The sequence below is a fragment of the Gracilinanus agilis genome, chromosome 3, assembly GCF_016433145.1.
Source record: "Gracilinanus agilis isolate LMUSP501 chromosome 3, AgileGrace, whole genome shotgun sequence".
Taxonomy (NCBI): domain Eukaryota; kingdom Metazoa; phylum Chordata; class Mammalia; order Didelphimorphia; family Didelphidae; genus Gracilinanus; species Gracilinanus agilis.
In genome coordinates, this window is record NC_058132.1 from 306,975,276 (window position 1) to 306,985,254 (window position 9,979).

Consider the following 9,979-nt stretch of genomic DNA (forward strand, 5'->3'; position numbering starts at 1 on the left):
GAGAGGAGAGGAGAGGAGAGGAGAGGAGAAGAGAAGAGAAGAGAAGAGAAGAGAAGAGAAGAGAAGAGAAGAGAGGAGAAGAGAGAACATACTAGCAACTGACTTGGATCAAGTCTCAGGCATGCATTAAATATTTGTCAGATGAATGACTAATTTTACTAGAACTCAAGTCAAAGCATATTAAAAAGAAAAAACTATTAATAAGCCAGGAAGAATTGCATTGTCTTGTTTTATTGTGATTTATTCTTTAAGTGCTCTTATGGCTAATAATTTGTAGTCAGTTTTTAAAACTATTTCTCAGATGCTAATTCCAAACTTGCCTCCTGATTTGAAAATACTCATAATGAAAATGAAGCCATCATATCTCCTTTGCTATAGTCAATGGGAGTACCTTTAAATTCATGATTCCCAAGCAAAAATAGCAAAGTCAAATTCCCTCCATCTATCCCACTTCCTCCAGAAACATTTTCATATAATATATACTAGAAACACCTTCCACTTGAACTTCCTCCTCTTCCAAGTAATTGGGGAATAGCCAAACAAGGGAAACTGAATAAGCAAAGGAATTTAGTGTTGAGGAGAGAATATTTAATGAATTTTATGGGGGGGGGGAAATGAGGCTTTTTTTCAGCTTAGAAAGATGATGGCTAGGAAAGGAGATGATAGAACAGTCTAGAAAATCATGAATGGTATAATTAGAGTAAACAAAGACATATTCAACAAGTCCTGGAATATTAAGAACACAGGGAAAGACATAAGGGTAGTATAATATCAAGGATATTACACTGGGCAAAGAGTCAAGAAATTCTTGATAAGTTAGATTTTCAACTTCATGATGGTAGGGAACTTGTCTTATTAAAACTTTATAACTTCCTTTACACCTGAAAAATTGGTCTAGTATACAGCAGACATTTAATAAATATTTGGTACATTTGAGAATTCTCATTTTTGGAAAAATATTAATAAATACTCTAAAAGTTCTCCTTCTTTTAGAGAAATGGATTTTAACTGTCTATAAAGTAGCTCATAACATTTAAAATATCTATTTTGATAACTGTTTTTCAATATAATCCATTTTCTTTGTCATCCTATGCATTCAAATTTATGCATTTAAAACATTATTCTGAGAAGAGGTCCAAAGCCTTTACCAGATGACCAAAGGAGTCCAGAACATAAATAAAAAGGTAAAGAACCCCAGGTAAAATTTAAATTTCTAATGTCCTGAGGTTAAGAACCAAAAATGTCTTCTACTTTACATAGAATCCTCCTACTCTTGTCAATGGTGTTAAAAATGTTGGGCATTGCTTAAAATTGGACCATGTTTTATTTATTTCTTTCTGTTTTGTTATAGGAGTCTCAATGAAAGAAAAACTTGTTTTCTTCAATGCAAGTTAAACCAATTAGCATTTGTTACTGCTTATATCTTAAGCTTACTGTACGTAGAGTTCTTTTCTTGGTGTTAGAGAAGATACAAGATTCAAATAAGATGTGGTTCCACATTTTTTGACATTTAAAGTCTAATAGATTGAGCAAAAAAAGAATTTCTTGGCTTCCTGCCTGATGTTGTATCTTCTATTTCATGCTGTCCCTGTGTTTCTTTTCCTATTCCCTAAACATTGTGACGATGAACAGTTTTTAATCTTATAGTCTTAGGGAAGTTTCCCCTTAGGCAATCAGTGTCCTTAACACTGAGGGCTTGCCCAGGATAGCACAGTAAGTATGGACATCAGAGGTGGGACTTGAACACATATCATCTTTACTTGGAGTTTGGCTATGGATCCACTAAACTTACAAAGTGATTAAAGAGTATTAATTAAGAGTAAAAAATACTGATGAAACATACTGAAGCTGAATGGGAAAATGAGCACTTTAGTGATCAGAACATATCGGAAAGAGAATTCTTTAAAATTCCTAATGCCAGGGCTCTCCTACAATAAGAGAATGCCCAGGGTTTTTTTCATGGCTTAGATTCTCTTAACACAATTCTCTGTAAAATCAGCTCTTTTAAAAAAATAAGCAATACCATTGATTGGGGAATAGCTGAATAAATTGTGGCATATGAAATGAAGAAAATCAAGAAATCAGAGAAACCTAGGAAACTGTATGAAACTTGTATTAAATGAATCAAAGGGAAGTGAGCAGAACCAATAGAATGATTTACATCATGCTACAATAATATAAATGAAAACAACCGAAAGACTTCCGAATTCTGATGAAGCAAATGAACACTCCTGACTTTCAAAGCTTGATGGTGAGGAATGCTCCTCCTACTTTTTGGAAGAGAGGTGGTGAACTACAGTTGTGCAATAGGACCTGAATTTTCAGATGTGATTTGTTTTGCTTGACTATATTTATTTGTTACATCAAAGTGGTCAATTGAGGGGAAGGTAGTCACTGAGAACTAACAGAGAAGTAATTAAAAAAGGAACTAAAATGTATTCTGAAAAAGTAAATGTTCTGGTTTAAGCAAAAAGAAAGAAGAGGAAATGGCCAGGCAGATCTAGACTAAAAGGAAGAGGCAATAAAAACAGACGAAAGGCAATGTTTTTAAAAGTCATCAGATAATGAATTAATGGAGTAATGTACAGAAAAGCTCCCCAAAATGTGAAAAGTGAAACTCATTGACCTAGAAATTCTATAACATAAATTGTCAGCTTTGTGTCTCAGCAATACTTGATTTGTAGATACTTAGCTTGAATTTCTCTCCATTGAGGTTCTTATTACATGTATTCACGTGGCATTAGGTTCTTGGCAGGTGAAATTGATTGGTGAGCATCTTCAAAGACAAGTTGAGAGCTCCCTTATGTCTTATCTATACTGCCAGAATTTCTCTGGATTTGGGGCATCAGCCCCTCATTCCATCAGTTAACACCTTATACTGAGTGGCCTCTTTGAGTAAAATCTTTTTGCTTGTAAATGTGAGGGGACAGGGAGAAGACATGATTCATGCACTTGGCGAGCTTTTTTCCAGTTTAATGGGGAGATACAATCTCTTCTTTTAGGGTTCTTCTATACTGACAAAGCAACAGTCCCTACCCACTGGTAACTCCCAATCTAATGGAGAAGATAAGGTCCCACTCTCTAGGTGAGATACCAGCAAAGGGGAAGTATCCATATGTTTAGTCCTGCATGGGAGTGATATAAAAGGGGCAGACAGGTGATTAACCTGCTTAGGAATGAAAAATCCTGAAGCAAAAAAAAGGGAATTAATTCTCCAGAGACATAATTAGCAATAGGTTTCAGGCTGTGCCTACACATGAAGTAGATTGAAAAACAACCAGTCAAATTAACTCCAACTGGTTATTAAACACAAACAAACAAACAAAAAACAAACAGCAACCAGTGGAATTCAGTTCTAATAAAAGCAAGCTATTAAAAGGAATAGAATACTAGGTTTGGAGTTAGAAAGACCCAGATCCAAATTACACCTCTCTTACTAGCCGTATTAGTAACTCTAGACAAGTCACTCCATATTTTTGAGCCTTGGTTTCCTGAGGCTCATTTGTAAAATGAGTATAAAAATACTAATGCTTGTAGTTATAGGTCACATGAACAATAAAATGGTGGACTAGACATTTCCTCTGATCTCCTCAACCTCTCAAAGCTCTCCAAAACAGAAATTATGCACAAAAGATAAATCAACTTCAGCCATCCAAAAAGAGGTAAGAAAAAAAGGAAAAAGGAAAAAGCCAGAAGCTGATGATCTCTGACCCTGTGCTTACTCATCACCCTTTCCCAACCCTAAGAACATGACATAGACTTACAACAAAACACATTCCCATGACTTGTTCCCCCAATCCCCTTTTCTAATGCCATAAAAACCCTGGCTCTACACTAGAAGTTTGCTCAGGTTTCAATAGCCAGCTTTTCTATGGTCCTTGAAGAGCAAAAGCTGGTTGGGGGCTGCAACCAGATGCACCAGTGTTATAAAACTCTGACCTATATATGCTGGGGAAATTGGGCTCTCAAGTGCTAGTGCTGGGCCAAAGAACTAAAGAACAGAAGAAGTGAGTCAGATCACCAGAGCAGAATACTATGTATATGTGAATTTGTGCAGCATTCCACCAAGTATGATGGCAAGGGCACAGCATCCTGCTGGCACCAATTCTGACCATACAAAAGTCAATTGCAGCAGAGACATAGGCTGATGAACTATGAATTTCCCAGAGTGTGAGAAGCCTGAGCCACTTTGAGATCTAGCCTCCAAGGAAACCACAATCAGAGGAGGAGAGAGTCAAGAAGTGAGTAATAAGGGAGGAAAAAAGGAGGGAGGAGGGCACTGAAAGTACCAAAGATTTTAGGAAGAAGAAATCTTAAAGACCTTGAATATAAACAGATAACTCAAAAGGAAAAACTAACAACAGAAAGAAATGCAGCTGGTTGATCTAACAAGTAAGTTCAGGTTTTTATGAATAAATGCTACAAAATAAAGGAATATGACTTGATGAGGCAGAAGAGCCTTTGGACTTTAAGAAAAACATGGAACCCACACTACACTGTTCTAGAGCAATTTAATAGAGCAATGAGAATTATGAGAGCCAAATGTATGTTTTCTATAGAAAAAATAATGACCAGAAAAAAAAGTGTTGTATCTGGGAAGGCAAATAAGCAGAAATGAAAGACAATCTAGAAAAAGAAGAACAAAGGATAATAACATTAAGAGAAAACATACTCACTATGCAAACAAAACATGCCTATCTTGAAGACAGGATGTGCAGAGAGAACCTAAGAATCATATGTGTATCAGAAGAACATGAAATGACAAAAAAAAAAAAAACAACAAAAACCAACCGCTTTAACACTTTAATAAAGGCAATAATAGAAAAGAACTGGCCAGAACAACAACAAAAAAATGAAATTCCAACTGAAAAAATTCACAGAGCATACTCAGAAAAACAAAAAACAACAAGGCTTCAAACCCCAAGACTCATAGTGATTAGGTTTAACAATTCAATTCCAAAACAAAAAGTTCTATGAACCATCAAAGGAAAGACATCCAAATAATGCAAGACTATTCTGTGCCCACTAGAAAAGAAGGGAGAAAATAGAAAAAATGTTCTGAAGAGCATTGGAGCTAAAGATGTAGCCAAATCTGAGCCCAGCCATACAAGACAAAATATGAATATTTAATAATAAAGAAGAATTTGAAACATTTTTAGAAAAAAAATCAGAATTGAAGAAATCATTTACTTCCCAAATTCCCAAACAACAAAAATTTAGTGAGAGTAAATAAAGGCAGAGAGCAACAGCAAAAGTGATAAGAGAAAGACTTCTTTTTACATGCACAAAGGGATACAGAGTTGAAGATGGAAATCTAATCAAAGTAAGTATAAAGAGGCAGATAGGGAAAAATATGAATAAAAACTAATGATACCCTGCCTCTTTCATGGAACTATATTATAGTGTAAGAGGGTACCTGAAAGAAGGGAAAAGAAGCAAGGGAATAGAGAGAAGTGAGTATTTTACAGGAGTCAAATCAATGGCTATCAATGAAGAGAAGGTGAACTCTGTGTCCCCAGGAAGAGAATAGGATACCGGAGTAGGAGGGGATGGGGATTGAAAAGGGAAGGAAAGGGAGGAGTTTTTATTTTGGGAGGTGGGATGGAATTAAACTGACAAATGACTCTATGGGAGAAGGAAGATGAGGACCTTACAAAGGATGAGGTCTAGGGGATTTGGTGCCTAGAAAGTCTATTCCTCCTACAGGGAGGGGAAGTTGGAACCTTGGAGACAACTAGCAACAAGAACAGTGAAGGAGCTTGAACACATTGAGATTTCTAAGCAAATGTTTAAAAAAACACAAAAAAGAGTATAGAAAATTGGAAGTGGGGGCTGCGGTGCTCTACCTTGGGGCAGTGTCTCTCTGACCCTTTCAATAATTGGCATTGTTCTGAGATTGAGGCACAACAGAAAAGGGGGTTCCATTGGGTAAGCTCTCTTTAAAGCAGTAACAAAAAATACTTATAGGGCAAAGAATGATATGTTGGAATGAATACCTTGGAATGTTTGATTATATGATGAATTCAGAAAAAATAGAGAGATCAAATGATTGTAGAGATCATGAACCAGGGAATAAAGGTCTAAAGTAAAAAGCAAGAGATAATAGATCATGAAAAGAGTGAGAGAAATCCTCTTTGGAAAGGCTTAAAAAAATTCAAAACTAGTGAACAGCTGAAGGAGAGAGGAAAGGAAGGGAAAATTGACTTGACTAAGAGGAAAAAGGAGAAGAAGAAATGAGTATCTAGATTAAAGCAGGGAAAAGGAACTAATAAAAAAAACTTAAAGGGAAAAGCTTAACAAAAGAAGGGTGAATTAAAAAAAGGAGGGGGGAGAATCAGTTTGAGGAGAAGAGATCCAGTGGGAACAAGATCACTTAAATAAAAGAGATTAAAACAAAGTAAATGAAGTAACATAATACTTTGTTTATAGTAGAAGATGAGAAAAATATTAAAGAAAAAAACAATTTTAGAATCAGATGAAGGAAAACTATAAACCCGATAACTTTAAATGTGAATGGATTAAACAATCTAATAAAATTAAAAAGACTGACAGAGTGGATAAGAAAACAAAACCCTATAATTTGTTACTTATGAAAAACACATTTGAAAAAGAAGTACACAAAATAAAACATAGGGGATAGAAAAAATTCACTATGTATTAAATGAACCCCAAAAAATCATCATCATCATGCTATCAGACAAAAACAGACATTCAAAAAAATAAAAAAGGGATAAACAAGGAAACTAAATTCTGCTGAAGGGAATCATAGATGATTTGTCAGTAATAAACTATCAATAAAGTATCAGTAATATCAATATCAGTAATAAACTTATACTCTCCAAATGTCATTGTATCCAAATTCATAAAGGAAACAGCTGAGATTCAAAGAGACATAGAAAATAACATCATAATGAGAAATAGGACAGCAAAAGAAAACACCTATTTTTCTATACTACATGGAGCTTTTATATAAATTTAACCATCCATTAGTATACAGAAATATTTCTAAGAAATGTGAAATAGGCAGAAACAGTAAAAAAAAATAATAATGGGTATAGTGTTTACCTCACATGACTTTTTTGGATGTTCCAATGAGACGATGCTTCCAAAATGTAGATTTTAAAGTGCTTTACAAATTCCCAAATTTAAATGTCCTAGAATTTCATGCAAATACTAATTTTAAAAATGAAGGAAGAGATTTTAAGAATAAACAAAATTTCTCAAGGATTGAAAAATAAACCGGGAAAGTTTGTCAGTCAGTCAGTCAATAAGCATTTATTTATTTAGCACTTTCCATATACTAATCACTGTGCTAAGCACAGGATATATAAAAAGAAAAATGACAGTCCCTGCCCTCAAGTGGTGCATAGTCTATTGGAGAGACAACTAGGAAATGTTGTATGAACAAATATAAACAAAAAGACTATAAAGAAGATAAATAGGAAATAATTAAAAGAGGGAAGGCATTGGAATTAAGAGGTGCTAGGAAATGCTTCTGTAGAAGATGGGATTTTGTCATCACAACTGTCTACACAGAGGGCATATTCAGGTGCTAACTGACAGACTGAAGGACTGGAAAAGAGGAGTCAACAGTTAAAAGAGACTTGGAAATGGAAACTTACAGTAGTTCTTTGGGTCAGTTCCAGCCCTACTTAATAAATGGCCCATAGCCTCCATCTGATAGCTATTAAGGCAAGGGAGCTAAAGGAATTATTGGTTATGTTCTAATTTCACATGTCCATCAGACAAGTTTAAGCACGAAAACTGGAAGGATTCTTAGTATCATGACCCAGGAGTATTTTAAATATAGGAAGAGTTCTAGGCTCTTGGGAAGCTTCAAGGTTCTTCTCTCCTTCAATGGGTTGGCTGTGAGAAGACTGGCTCTTAAATTTTGATGAGGACTACCTGGATAAATCAAGAGCTTTCATCTTGGAAGAAACACACACACACACACACACACACACACACACACACACACACTCACACACACACACAGACATCTTGGTACTAGACAAAACTATCATATTCTTAAAAGGCCTTAGAAAATGAGGTTGAACAGTTAGCTAATTACATTTAGACTAACTAAAGGGAGGATTAACTGTCTCAGAGGTGTAGAATATGTGGCTTTGTTAAGTGACCAAAAGCCACAAAAGAGAAGTTTGGTGAGGAAGAAAAGATAATAGGCATGGACCTAGAACCTGAGAAACCTGTGAAAAACCAATGGAGAGTCATCAATTTGGCACCAACATGAAATGATAGGAAAAAACATTGTTTTTATCTAGGTTGTCTTTCAGAAACTCCTTTGGTAATAGGATTGTAGACTGCTAAAATTGGGAAGGGATTTAGAGATTATCTAGCCCATCTGCCCAAAGGTCTGGGCATGTTACCCCACCTTCACCCCCATCCAATAAACTTCAGTGGTTCCTTATTTTAGCTTCAGGATCAAACTACTGGAGACTCACTCCATTTCCCTAATCCAAATATTTTTATTAGCTGTCCCATATGCCCATAATACTCTTCCTTTTTGATCCCCTTGCTTCCTATTTTCTTTTTAAAATTTCTTTTTTTAAATGCTTACCTTCTATCTTAGAATCAATACTGTGTATTGGTTCCAAGGCAGAAGAGACGTAAGAGCTCAGTGATGGGCAAACTATGGTCATCGGGCCAGATGTGGACCCCTGAAATGTTCTATCAGCCACTGGCCACTCAACATTATTCCTAATCTGATGAATATAATGAGTAGGATACAATACAATGAAACTTTGAAAGAGTTGCCTTAGAAACAGACTTACAAATGAGCATTTCCTTTCCTTTGACCCCCTCTTTAAAAAGTTTGCCCATGGGGGCAGCTGGGTAGCTCAGTGGAGTGAGAATCAGGCCTAGAGACAGGAGGTCCTAGGTTCAAACCCGGCCTCAGCCACTTCCTAGCTGTGTGATCCTGGGCAAGTCACTTGACCCCCATTGCCTACCCTTACCACTCTTCCACCTATAAGACAATACACCAAAAATTAAGGGTTAAAAAAAAAAGTTTGCCCATCACTGGGCTAGGTAATGAGGGTTAAGTGACTCGCCCAGGGTCACACAGCTAGGAAGTGTCTGAGGTCATTTGAACCTAGGACCTGCCCTCTCTAGGCCTGGCTCTCAATCCACTGAGACACCCAGCTGCACCGCTACCTATTTTCTTAAAAAAGTTGGTAAGTTTTCCTTAATCAGAGTACCTTCCCTCTAAGACTACCCCCAGTTTCCTATATTTGTGTGCTTATAAAATTTCATTTGCAGATAGTTGTGTGTATGTTGTTTCTTTTCTAATATACTGTGACTTCCTTGAGAACAATGCCTTTTGGGGGCACCTTTCTTTAAAACCTTAGGAATTACCATAGTATCAGGCATATAATAGGTGTTTAATAAATGCTAGTTGACTGACTGACCCTCCTCTACCTCATGAGGAAACTAAGACCCAGAGAAAAATAACTTGATTGGGGTTGTTTCTTTTGATTACATTTAGGGGAAAAATGCAAAAAGATTCCAATCCCAAATTCTCCTATCAACACAAAATGGACCTTCTCAGTCTGGATAAAATCCAAACAAGGATCCCACGTGTGGCCAAGCTCCTTTAGGGAGAATGTTCTGTAAGGAGAGACTGCAAGAATGTGGGCAACTGGTTATGGGTGGTTCAAGGGGGAGGAGAGGAAGAGAAAGGGTGTATGAGCACAACAGAAGTAGAGAAAGGCATAAGGAGATCCAGCGATAAAAGTGAGGGAGGGAATAAGGAAATATTCAGATGTGAAAACTTGAGATCTCTTTCCAGTTGCAAAATCTGATTCTTGTAAAAGTTTTATGTACCATATAAATTAAAGGAATTGTTTTTTCACAAAGCAGAGATTTCCTAATTTTCCCCTACTTGTAAGTTATTTTATAAATAAATATATAAATATAAAATTTTATAAATAAATACATTTTTATAAATATTTATGAATAT